Below are 13872 nucleotides of genomic sequence, written 5' to 3'. Positions count from 1 at the left end.
CACTTCTCCGGGTGCTACCTGCTTCAGTGAGGGCCCTTTGTCTTGCTCGACGTCTCCTCTCTCTGCAGGTCCAATTTGCGACCTCCTGGTCCCTCCTGGGCCCCAGCAGCGTCCAAAAACGCCAAACGCACGAATTGCGTGTAGCAAGGCTTGTTGGCGTCCATCCGGCGGGAAAACACTTCTGCACGACTCTCCAAGGCGTGGGGAATCCATCCTCCAAAGGGGAAGTCTCTAGCCCTTGTCGTTCCTGCAGTATTCACAGTTCTTCAGCCTAGTAAGAGCTTCTTTGCACCAACCGCTGGCATTTCTTGGGCATCTGCCCATCTCCGAGCTGCTTGTGACTTTTGGACTTGGTCCCCTTGTTCCACAGGTACCCTCAGTCAGGAATCCATCGTTGTTGCATTGCTGATTTGTGTTTTCCTTGCATTTTCCCTCTAACACGACTATTTTGTCCTTAGGGGAACTTTGGTGCACTTTGCACTCACTTTTCAGGGTCTTGGGGAGGGTTATTTTGCTAACTCTCACTATTTTCTAATAGTCCCAGCGACCCTCTACAAGGTCACATAGGTTTGGGGTCCATTCGTGGTTCGCATTCCACTTCTGGAGTATATGGTTTGTGTTGCCCCTATCCCTATGTTTCCCCATTGCATCCTATTGTAACTATACATTGTTTGCACTGTTTTCTAAGACTATACTGCATATTTTTGCTATTGTGTATATATATCTTGTGTATATTTCCTATCCTCTCACTGAGGGTACACTCTAAGATACTTTGGCATATTGTCATAAAAATAAAGTACCTTTATTTTTAGTATAACTGTGTATTGTGTTTTCTTATGATATTGTGCATATGACACTAAGTGGTACTGTAGTAGCTTCACACGTCTCCTAGTTCAGCCTAAGCTGCTCTGCTGAGCTACCATTATCTATCAGCCTAAGCTGCTAGACACCCTATACACTAATAAGGGATAACTGGGCCTGGTGCAAGGTGCAAGTACCCCTTGGTACTCACTACAAGCCAGTCCAGCCTCCTACAGAGTGGTCAAAGGTGTGGATAAAAAAAACATCCATCCCAGTCTGTTGCATTAGAAATCACACTTGTTGAAACACCCCACAAATCCCTGCTCTCATTGACACATTGCAGGCCTCAGTCACTGTATATGATGTAGACCATGGGTTCCAACTCTTGGGAGTTTAGATAGGAAGCCAATGTAGCTATGAGTATGATTATATGCAAGGATGGTACAGATGGAATGCCCAGCAGTAGTTCTCAATGATTATGAGTGATCAGGAGTGGTTCTTACAACAGGATTGGTTGCATAGTTCTAGCCAAGATGATAGTATAGGCCTTATTAGGTAATATGAGAAGCTAGTAAATTTCGACAGTTTACATGAGTTCTCTGGAAATCAGTATTTCTACTCTTTATGGAAAAAAGATCCAGTAACATTTGTATATGTATGTGTGGTTTTATAAAATGTAATGTCACAGCAGTAAACAGTGACGCTGAATTGTCTTTTCCTGTTTTTTATGTCATCTATACAGGTCAATACCCATCAGAAGTTGGAAATCTGAAAGGCCATCGCCCATAAGGTGCGGACCCTGGGAGTCCACAAGCGGCATAGCTTGCACTGTCAGAACAGGTGGGAGGACCTGCATCAGGCTACTCAAAAGCCTCAAAGCCTAGCTGGGCAGTCCTCCCAGTGATCCAGGTGGGTGTGACACACCCTGACCCCACGTATGTCCTGAATCCTTGCGGTAGCTTACTCAGAGCTTGATGGGCAGTTGAGGGCCCAACAGCAGCAATAAGGAGGTAAGTGATTGTATGTAGATATTGTTGTGGTTTAATCTCTTTACCTTCCAGCTATGTTGTATGACAACAACTTTGCGAAAGACACACATTCTGAGCCCAGGATCATTTTTGGAGATGTAAGTTGATCGGACTGTGTCTGATACTGTGTGTGGTGTATTGCTTTCTGCTGTAGCATGCCACTAGATTCTTCCTCACAAGGTAATTACTGTTGTGGGCAGACTCACGGTTGTATGCAAACAAGGGATTGCCAGTATTTTCACACTGCAATGAGGGACAGTTCCATAAAATATGCTCTATGTCATGTTTGAGTTAGATGTGGTGGTATGTCACAAATGTGTGTAGGCTTCATTACTGGTGACTGTGGCAAACTGCACAATTATGAAGCAGCGGATATATCAGACTTGACATTGCTAAGTTGAGGCTATGAGAATGTGAGAATGTGCATCTGCACCGAATGTTTTGATATTCTTTGTACAGCGGAATCATTCCTTATCTGACACATGTTTGAAAGCAGTTTCTCCAGTAAACTTATGATACTTTATGTGAACGGTAGCTGGTGGACATAAACCCTTGGTCCTTCACAAATGGGCTTGTAAGCCAGTCTGTGATTGCCAAAGTGAATTTCTATGCCAAACTGTATTGTAAGCCACAGAAAAAGAATGTGTTCACATTGGTGAGACAGTTGTGCATCCCATAGACAACAATTTAGTGTCCTTATTCCTGCACAAAGAAGAAATTTATGAAGGAGAGCAATGTGATACTGAAAGGGACATTTGCATGTGGAAGGTAACATCACATGGATGTTGTGGTGTCCCATTTTGGGAACACACTTTGGGCATATATTTAGGAAAAGTGGTGCTGCACAGTGTGCAGTGCCACTTTTATTGCTCCCTTTACCGTCTCCTACCGCCACCATGTGTGCACCATATTTAAAATATGGCGCACCATGTCACAGGGTAGAGGGTAATAGCATCATTTTTCATGACACTATTGATGTACTCTGCAGGAGTAGCACCAAAATATTGGTGCTACCTCTGCAGAGTACATAGGGGCCCATTATAAATAATGGAAGCCCATCTTTTAACACCTGCTCTGAGCAGGCATTAAAAGTGCCATACAAAATAGCACAAGAAAATCTGTTAGATTTCCTTGCACCATTTTTTGGACCCCCTAATAGGGGAATGCCCCCTTTGCATATATTATGCCTGGCACAGACATAATGTAGCGCATAGAGTTACAAAGTGGCGCAATGCATGCACTGTGCCACTTTGTAAATGTGGCACGAGGATTTTGACCTTCTTGGGCCACACTAGCGTAAAATAAAATGACACTAATGTGGCAAAGGTGGCGCTAGGGGCTTATAAACATGCCCCTTTCTATTTAAAAATCTTACCCTTTGGGAGAAGGAAACCAATTTTTGCTCTGTGCTGCAGTTGTTCAGAGATGTACCCTGGCTTATGTGTTTGCTCATGTCATTGGAACCCTTTGTTATGGAGTGAACTACAAGTGTAAAAGTGACAGACATACATGATATAGGAGGTGAGATGGGGGATAACTGAACTTGCTGCAAATGTTATGTGATGCACATTAATGTCCAATTGAATTCTCACAGATACCCTGTAACAGTTGTATCTTATTTTTCAGCATCAACTGGACAAGGCAAAGGTGACAGTGGCCACATCAGCGGGGTTGAAGCCTGCCACTGGGGATCGGGTGTGGACACCACAAACACTGCGGGACCCAGTGGCATGGAGGGTGAGGGGACTGGCATGGAGGCGACCAGTTACTCCACATCTTCCTTGGAGGCCTCCAAGATGAGTCCCTAGTGGGGGCAGACCCAGGAGAGACTGTGACACCTGCATCTTTGTCTGGCCCTTCATTCCAATCTCCACCCTTCCTCTTGCCCCCTCACCCCACTAAAAGAGGGAACATCACCTTTGCTACAGGTACCTCTGCCCCAGCCCTGTATCCCACACTGCGTTCACTGAGGAGGCTGTTGATCTTTTAAGAATGGTTGCTGTATGCTTTACCGCACTATTGAATGCCAGAACATCCAGATGCTGGCTTACCTGAATGGCATTGACAGTGCCCTGTTTGGCTTACAGTGGTCATTCCAAGGTCTGAGCTCCTCATTGGCTGCCACCTCCCACCCACCCCAACCTCGCACCCAAACTTTCATCCCTTCCCCATTCAAAATACCTCAACCGAGCCCTGTCCATAGCACACACAATCATATACATGCACCCATAACACTCCCAGCAGCCCATCCCAACACAAACACTTGAAAAAACATAAGCAAAGATACCACACACCATCAACAGCACCCCCACAGCCACACCCCCAGTCAGTACACCCACCACTACACAAGCACACAGCCCCCCACCACCACACCCACACACACAACACCCACCACTATAGCAACACCCACACACACCACAAGCACACCCCAGTCATCAAACCCACTACCACACATGCATGCACCAGCATATCCACAGACACCACAGCAATAAATACCACAACCACATCAGACACATCTGACACACACACATACTCAACACAAACATTCACCCACCCAACAGACAATCAGCAAAAGACACAAACCTAAAGACACAGCACACACCACAACCTCAAGCACTTCCATCTTCAACAGACAAATGCACAGCAGACACAGCCACTCCCTCTATCTCCCAACCTGAGCACCCTCTCAACCTCCCTACCCATTCTCCTAAAGAAGACCTTCCTATTGCCCTGACTCCTTCCAGAACCCAAACCACCCCTTCCAAATCCCAGGCCACCCCTACCAAACCCCTCCTTCCCGAACACAAACCCCAACGGACCACTCCTAAACCCAAGGACCCACCCCCATCCAGTAACATCATTGAGGTGCCTGCTCTCTGCCTCATGGATGCCCCTTCCAGAGAAGGTTTATTCTGAAAGTGAATTTAGGAGGCAAGTGATGGGCCTGAAAGCCACTGCGGCCGACATGGGCTGAGACATTACTGTTCTAATTATGATGAACTTATGATATTTATCATCGACTATAGTGTTGTACATTAGTGATTGATGGGCATATTAACTTTGGTACAAGCATTCATGTTGTTACTAGACACTTAAACCAAAATGATATGTGTTTCTGTGAGTGGGGAATGCATGTCTGTTTGTTGTGACATGATGCGTCAATAATATGCACGTATGCATTACACAGCTGACCTGGCACATTACACTTGAATGTGATCCTATATTTGTGATATATTGCACACATGGGGACATGTGACCCTCATACATCTCTGACATGTTTGCAGGTCAGAAATGAATAATGTGATAGATTCGGTGTGTACCACCTGTAGGATGTTGTTGTGTAATTGCTCCATTATCATGGGATTGTTTGGTTCAAACTGGGGATAGCTTTTTCAGTTGGTACTTAAGATCTTTTCAATGCAAACTTGCACACACCCTTACAGACACATTTCTGTTTGTGATTGTTGAGGCTTTTTGTATAGGTGTCCATTGCCATGTAGGAAGTGCATACAAAATTGGTGGGTGCTACTTATATCTTGAGGACTGTTCTGAAACATTGTCAGACTTCAATATTACACATTCAGCATTGTGCAACAGTATGGTGGTGTTTACACAAATTATTGAGACATGTACAAGTCCAGTGTTACTATGCAGCTACAACTTTAAGAGTAACAGGAATATCCATGACTTGCCTTCTGTTCCGGCCATGATAGGGTTGATTTCCATCTTGAACCTCACCCAGGAGAAACTGGAGGAGGAGTAGCCGCAGGTTCATGGTAACAGGATACAAAGAAAACAGTCAGAAGTGAGTTCTGTGTTTATATAGCTGCCAATTTGCCTACTCAGGTGTGTAAGTTTAGCTGCCACAGTTGCATCAGCAGGACCACACATCGTGATTAGCTTGGTGGTAAAAGGGGCTGGCGCCCCTCTACCAGCCACTTTTGCCTACCGCGCCGTCGAAGTGGGAGAGGATTCATGGTGGTGACGGGGACCATCGGAGGTCTTTCACCTATGCTCCCGCTGACATCTGAATAGGCGGGTGGACCGTCATGGCGGTGGATAGGTTTTCTGTTGAAAAGTGGACGGTGGGACCATTACCGCTAATGTCTAAATCAGTCACTAGATGTTAAGTTTTACTATTTTGATTAAAAAAAGATGGCTTCAGGTGTGACACACTTTTGTCATAAGTAAGACTGTTAGCACTCTAGGTGTTCTTTAGAGCACTCCGAGAGGCTGCAGTGAAACACGAAGGAATCAACTGACCCGCTGCTCCTATTTGAAGTAGAGCAGGAATTTATTTGAGAACTCACTTTAGACTTCTTTTAATTTTTCTTTCTACAGCACTAACCATAATCTCTATGACAAAATGAACCTCCTCATTTTCTTCCTAATTTAAATGTTTCCTTTTTACCAGTTTGGATTGCTTCAGGTGCACTACACTTTTTTCATAAGTAAAACTGTTAGCACTCTAGTTGTTCTTTAGAACACTCTGGGAGGCTGCTGTAAAACACAAGGAAATCAACTGACTTGCTGCGCCTGTTGGAAGTACATGTTTTACTGAGGATGTCAAATTTCATTCTCATATGGCTGAGAAAGATAGTGTGAATTTACAGAAAATATGCTCTCATTTTAGCTTCTGGAACAACTTTCATAACCTCTATTGGAAAATCATGAGAAAACTATTTTCTCTCAAACTTGATTCATGGAATCCCAGCATAAGGCTTTTTTTACAAGGTAAATGCAATTTAGCAATAAATGATTTATATTGTAAATAAAATCTGTTATCACACTTTACACATTCTCCTTTTTGTGACCCCTGAACCCGCCATTCACCACAATGCATTTCAATGGATGCTATCAAGTATATTGGTCACAAGATGGCTGCCAGCACTTTCTGGTTGAAGTGCTGACAGCCAATCAGATCTCACTGTGAGATTTGCTCTTAGGCCCACCATGATATCTATATTTCTATTTCCTTTAGTATCTCAAACACTAATGAACAAATTTACACCAAATTACAAAAAAACATGATCTCTGGACCAAGAGATAATTTTCTGCCTAATTTGGTGTAGTTCTGTCCAGTGGTTTGGGCTGTAGTCATGTTCAAAGTCCCTATGTGAATTAATATGGGAAATTTCATTTTGTGAAGATTCGTAAAACAGTGCTGAGGTTATAGGCAAGTCAAAAAACACTTTTTCTATGGAAACTAGGGGCCAGATGTATCAAATGTTTTTGCATTCGCAAACGGTGCGAGTCGCAGAAATCGGCCATTTGAGAATGCAAAAACGTGGTCTGCGATGCATGAAAGGCATTCGCAAGCCAAAAACAAGGAATCGCTAAATTTTCAATTTTTAGGGAAGCAACATGGTTTTGCATCTCGCATTTTGCGTCACGCAATTTACGACATGAAATACCGAATCGCTATTAGCATTTCGCAAATTACGAGTCTGAAGAGCGACTCGCAAATACAGATTCAGTATTTCACGTCGCAAATTGCGAGACGCAAAATGCGACACGCAAAACCATGTAGCAATTCGATGCATTAAAAATTCGCAAATTGCGTACTTTCGCAGAATGGCCTCTTGCACATGCAAATTACCACGGATTGAAACCAGGTGGTAACCAGGTGCAACCTATATAAAGAGGCCCAGAATGCCTCAGACTCTTTTCCACAATGGCTGCAATCTACGTCATGGCGAGGAGAACGAGGATCTTGGCAGGTTTGAGGAGAGGGAGGAGGAGACAGGAGCGCATTTTCATAGAGTGCATTACCCTTTTTGACCAGACTGAGAAGGAAATTTTTGAGAAGTACAGGTTGAGCTCAGCCATGATACTTGACCTGATAGCTGAGCTACAACCCATACTGCAGCGCACAACACACAGGACTAATAGCAGACACACCCATGTGCAGGTATTATGCTCCCTGCACCTACTTGCCTCAGGGAGCTATCAAGGGGTCATAACAGCAGCTGGAGGGGTATCACACAGTGCCCTCTCTAGATTTTTCAATGCATTTCTAAACGCCATGCTGAGCAGGATACACCAGTACATCAGATTCCCCAACACCCCACAGGAATTACAGCAGACAAAAATAGATTTCTACCAGATAGCACAGTTCCCCCACGTCCTAGGTGCCATAGATGGGACACATGTTGCAATCTGTCCACCATCGGCCACAGAGTATGTGTACCGCAACCGTAAATACCAACATTCCATGAATATACAGGTGACATGCAATGCCTCCTATATCATAACTGATCTTGTGGCCAGGTACCCAGCACACATGACTTGTACATCTTTCGCCACAGCGGGAATCACACAAGACTGCTAGCTGGGGAATTTGGTGAAGGATATCTACTAGGTATTTTCCCTCTTTACAATGGTGCACTGATGGCAGTGTGACGTCAGATAGCTCAGCTACTCATTATACCCTCTGTTCCTTCCAGGAGACAGTGCCTACGCAGTGCGCACCTACATGATGATGCCCTACCTAAATCCTGCAACACCAGCAGAGCAGAGATACAATTCAGCACACAGGGCAACCCGCAATGTGGTGGGGCGCTCCTTTGGCCTGCTGAAGAGTCGCTTCCGGTGCATCCACAAAAGTGGAGGGGCACTACAGTACAGCCCGGACACTACCTGTAGAATAGTGGCCACATGTGCGATCTTGCACAATATTGCTACCACTAGCGGCATACCTGTGAAAATATCAGAGCCAGACTCAGATGAGGATGATGATCACATACCACCCCTACAGCCAGCAGACAGGACCAGTGCAGCAGAGGGCAGGCAAAGGCATGCTGACATCACGCACAACCATTTCAGATGTAAGTTGTGACAACACAACCTCACTGACATGTATTCTGGTAGTTAGGACGTTTATTACCTTGATTTCAGGTAACATCCCTGTCACTAGGACAAAGCAATAGACATGAGTCATACATGAGCCATTTACAGTGTCGCACTATTGTCTTCATAGTTTACTGTAATTCAACATGTAAAGTTAGTCCCCTGGGGCCATCAATGTCACTTTTTACGGCCACGCATTCCACTTAAGTGCGCAGTGGCCTCGCCGGCACCTCTTGTATCAGGCTCAGTGGCAGTGCTGTGCCTGGCACTGCGACGCCTAGGATTCATCATGGGCACTGCAAGGCTGCTGAGTTTAGATGACTCCTCAGTATCCCCAACTCCAAGTTCACTGTGTGTAGCACTGCGATTTGCCAGCATAGTATCCAGAATGTTGGTAATCTGGACCAATCCCTGGGCAACATCCCGACTGCTATGTGCTGCCTCCACCTGTGCGGCCACAGCACGCCGTGATATGAGGGCAGTAGATGTAGCTAGGCGATTTACTGATCTACAAAAGCCACTGAACATCCCCATGAATCGCCTTTCATGCCTGCGGTGGCTAACTCGCTCATGCCTGATCTCAGTACAGAGTTCCTTTACTGCATTGGTCAGTTCCCTGGTGTTCTCCGCAGCTGTTAGCTGTCCCTCATGCAGCTTGCAGATGTTTGTATTCAGACACTCCAACTGCTTCTGCAGCCCCCCATGTTGGCATTGTGTGTCTGCATCTGCCTGTGCATTGCCCTCATGTTTTTGTTTTGCAGGTGCTGCACTTTGAGCATTGATGCTTCCAGGCCACCGAAGAATGATGGGTCCTCACCTACTTCCGTATGCTGTGTGCCTACATCGTGAGGCCTCCTGCGTGGATTTGAGTGACGCTGGGGCTGGGACTGCTGCCTTCCGGTGGATCTGGCTTCTGGGGATGGAGTGTGGCCTTCATCCCGCATTTCATCGGAGTCCTGGCTCAAATCTGGGAGTAGTAACACCCTTGCCCTGCGTCTGATTGGTGTAATACTCAATGACTCGCTGATGTTGGAGTCGGATGGAGGCTGTGTTTCTGCGTTCCCCACAATGGCACTTTCTGCTGCTGCTGGGCCTGGGCCATCTGCAACGACAATGTGCAGCATGTCATTTATGTATGTATCACCAAATGTTGCACAATGGTAATAAATGTACACTTACATCGTATCACTATGTAGTGGGTGTTGTGTTCTTCTGGGTGTCACTCTACTTAATTGCGTTCTATATGCTAATTTTAGCTCTGAGTTATGGACTATCACTCCCATAAGGCATTGTTGTGCTGCATCTGAGATTTGGAATGGAGTACTTATCACAATGGTTTGCACTACTTGCTATTTCCTAAGGGGCATTTGTACATACACTTATGGGGTTACATATCATTATTGGACTTACCTTTACTTTGTTGCTGGGTGTGCCGGACGTGTCAATGTCAGTGACCCCACTGACAGCTTCTGGAAACAGTGTGGACTCCACCAGGTCTTCCATGGGGGTGGAGGGTGTCTGGGTGGATGGTCCGCCTCCTGTGCTCCTTGCCTCCTTTAGCCTGCTGGACACCCTCTTCTTGGCACGGGAACGCAGGTCCTACCACCTCTTTCTTATCTCCTCCACTGAGAGCTGCGCAACCTCCACTGCGCAGATTTTGGTCTGGATGTCGGCCCAGAGTTTTCCTTCTCACTCTCTGGGACCTGGAGTGAGCTCTTACCAAATAACCGGTCATGGCTCCTCACCATCTCCTCAGTGAGCACCTCCAATTCTTGCTCACTGAACTTGAGCTTCCTCTTCCTCTCTCCCTTCTCCTTCCCATTAGCACCATTGGCCATGTTGATGTCAGGTCCTGGCTTGCTCACAAACTTGCTCCCTGGGGCTGGTCTGTGTCTCTCTGCAGCTCCTGTGGGTGTCGTACCTGCAAACAGCCTGGGCTGACTCACTTCCTGCTTGTGATGTCATCAGGCTGTGCCAGGTGTCCGTTTTCACAATTTGCGATTTTCAAATACCGAATCGCAAATAATTTTGCGATTCGGTATTTGGACCTCGCAATTTGCATTAGCGATTTTTCAGAAATCGCTATTTTCGAATTGCAATTTTGTTACATTGCTTTTTGCGACTCAGAAATAGCGTATTGTTAAAAATCGCTATTTACGATTCTCGAAGGATTTTTTTCATACATCTGGGCCTAGGTCCTTACTATAACTAACTACTGGCGACCCTGAGAAGGTAATTATCTATCTATCTATCTATCTATCTATCTATCTATCTATCTATCTATCTATCTATCTATCTTATATTTTTTTTCCACTGAAAAAACTAACGGTATAGGGACATTATAGTTTGGCTCACATTTCACTCGTACAAAACCAGTTAAATTCAGCAGTTATAATTGCCTGTGCTAACTATAACTTACTCCCACAATGCACTGCTTATGACCTCACATATTACATCACTGATGACGTCATCCAGTGTGTTTGAGGGTTTTCTAAACATTTATGAGTGTTAGGCATATATACCAAGGTACTACAAAAGTTAAACTAGTGTACTTTCTTTACTAATAATGAGTAAAACTATTTGTAACATATATTATGTAAGTGGCTGTGTGACTGTGTATATCTGTGTGTTGGTGGGTGTCTGAATGCCTGTATGGGTGTGTGAGTTGTCCTACTACTCTATTAGTGGGGTTCTAAGGAATTGTTAATTCAATATTTACTCATATGTATTCTAATTCCTAACATAAAGAAATACTGTCATTTAAGATGGTGACAAGGCTTTCTCCAAGTTTTTATTCAGTTTTCTTCAACATGGCCGCCACTCTAACTTAAAAGCACCTCCTTGTTTATTTATAATCCCTGGGCATGGTATGTGTGTCTGCTTTAGGCACCTGGCATTCTTTTCCCTTGCATGCTGACAAATGTATACTTGTATATTTTTTAGTCCCTGGCCTAAAGGTAGTCCCTAGCCACAGCGCTTGACTGCTTTTTGCTCCAGGCTTTCTTTGCCAATAATTTGCTTGCATGCTGGCACATACATACACCTTATGCTGTTTAGGTGAGTGATATAGCTGGTAACATGGGTTATAAAATGCTGATTTTATTGCGTGTAATAATTGGTTTGCCCCACTATTTTCTAGACTCTGTCGGTTCTGATGGGGACATCAGGTAACTTGTTTTGCCCTAAGTTCAGTTGATGCTGCACAATTGGTTCTGTTACTGACAATTTGGTAGTAATTTGTTTTTTTGGGTTCCAGTAATTACAGCTAATTGCCCATTGAGGGCCTTGACTGAGGATCATAAATATGGTTGATTTATTGAGGACTTTTTAATTGACAGATGTCCCTACAAAGGTTTATTCTGGTGGGTTGCACCATTAAAACCCTTCTGCTGTGCTACTCTCTGAGTGATTAGTTTGCTCAAGCATGGAATGATTTCGCAGCTTCATGGCACATAACCGTGCAATGGTGTACCCTCTGAACAAAAAGTGATTGGTTTGTGTAAGCATTGATTAGGCTCACAATTTTTGTGACACCGGTGACTATATACATTGGTTCTGATTCCTTACTGTTCTAGGACACATTCAGTGGGTTACTAGCCTCAATTATCATCCCGATATGAGTGATGGCACAGCATGAGACCCTGCATGGCAAATCTTTGGACTCTGTACAATAATATATGTTTTGACATGAACAAGAGTACTGTAAAATTGTGAGTTTAACTGTGCTTTCTGTCACATGGAGTATGCCTGAGCAATTATGATTTATGGTTTCCAAGACGTTTTTGTTTTCCCACTACAATGTTTTCTTACTTTCATTTGGAATAAATATAGTGGTTTATTGAATGTTTTTCACAGTCTTCATTGTGATTATATGTGGTATTTAAAGCTACAGTCCTTCATCTATTAAATACTTGCCTGTAGTCCCTTAGTACCTCTGGGTTGTCCCTTGTGTTTTGAAACTAGTAGTAAAGCAAGACATATATAAAGGCTGGTTAAAGGCATAAGTGAGAAACCTTGAGACTTGTTACAGTGATACAGTTATTACTTTTATCACTATTGAGAAACACCCACACACCCTCTGAGCCCATGTAAAAAGAGATAAGAATTTAAAGTCAAAAAGTTGCTATTTAATCATGTGTGCTTGATATTACTAGATACCCGAGGTAACCAGAGACCTCTGCTAGAACTAAAAGCTGATATAAGCAAAAGAACTATGCAAGCTTCACATGAAAACCTTCTCAAAATCATTTCCTAGAACCTGTCGCATAGGCTCTCATTATTCTAATGAGACTACAGGATTTGAGCGGCAGAATTGCCTGCTGTGTGGGGGACTGAGTCTAACCCACTACAGGTGACACCTGTTGGTCCAATCCGGGTTTTGCTCCGGCTAACTAGCAGTGCCTCATCACTACCCAAGAGCAGGGATCATTGGGGAGCCGAGCGCATAATACAATTGACTCCTCAGGGTAATCGTGGTCACTCAGATCACGTCCGTTTCTCTCAGTTACATTGGTCTCACGTATACATAGACAATCAGGGGCAGTATATGTTTCAATAAGGTTTTTAATTAAGCAACTGCATCTTAGACAATAAAGCATGTACTGTAATATTCAGGACGATGAAGCACAACAGGGTTAAAATTGTGACAAGGAGAGTGAAGCATAAAAATAACGTTACCATGTTGTTAATAGAATCCTTGAACTAATTCCTACCTAGGCTATAGTAGAGCACAGCATGTTAAGCTCTAGTTCTGCCCTTTAGTTTCCCCTGGGAAGACATCATCACCCATACCTGAACATAGGCCTGAAGTCTGCATATGCAGCTGTAGCGAAGCGTTCAGCAATCAGCATACAGTCATGGTCATCTGGCTGGAATCTCCCTCTGACGTGTATGGGACAGTGAAGTGTTTTTTTATTAAAACAGCTGATGTGCTGAGAAAATGTCCCTACGCAAGGATGTGTATGTTTCTATGAATACCAGAGACAAAGAGTTACCACGTTTACCGGCAACCTATCTTACTGCAGCATTGAGAGAAGCACAGAGTGAAAGAAATGTCTTATTTAAGAAAGCAGTGCTGGCCTAGGCAAAGAACAGCTAGATAGAGAGAAATAAAAACAAGACCACAAATGTGGCTATTGTTAAAATAATTTTTAAAAAAGCTGAATAAAATATATCTAGGTTACAGTGCACAGCT

The 13872-nt window shown here is 44.1% G+C and overlaps 1 long non-coding RNA gene across 4 annotated transcripts in view; it reads left to right on the top strand.

Moving 5' to 3' along the window:
• LOC138250139 (uncharacterized) overlaps nucleotides 1-13872 on the top strand; it is a 194982-nt gene that overhangs the window by 114262 nt on the left and 66848 nt on the right. For 2 of the 4 annotated variants that reach the window (XR_011194895.1, XR_011194896.1), the window contains exon 4: nucleotides 1544-1811. This is a non-coding gene — a long non-coding RNA (uncharacterized lncRNA). Of the gene's footprint in view, nucleotides 1-1543; nucleotides 1812-3455; nucleotides 6619-9439; nucleotides 9888-13872 lie in introns of those variants that run through there. The other 2 variants (XR_011194898.1, XR_011194897.1) reach the window with 2 other exon arrangements.

This window comes from Pleurodeles waltl, chromosome 8 (genome assembly GCF_031143425.1).
Source record: "Pleurodeles waltl isolate 20211129_DDA chromosome 8, aPleWal1.hap1.20221129, whole genome shotgun sequence".
Classification (NCBI taxonomy): Eukaryota; Metazoa; Chordata; class Amphibia; order Caudata; family Salamandridae; genus Pleurodeles; species Pleurodeles waltl.
The sequence above is the reverse complement of the archived record's forward strand: the minus strand, read 5'-3'. Positions and strand labels throughout refer to the sequence as shown.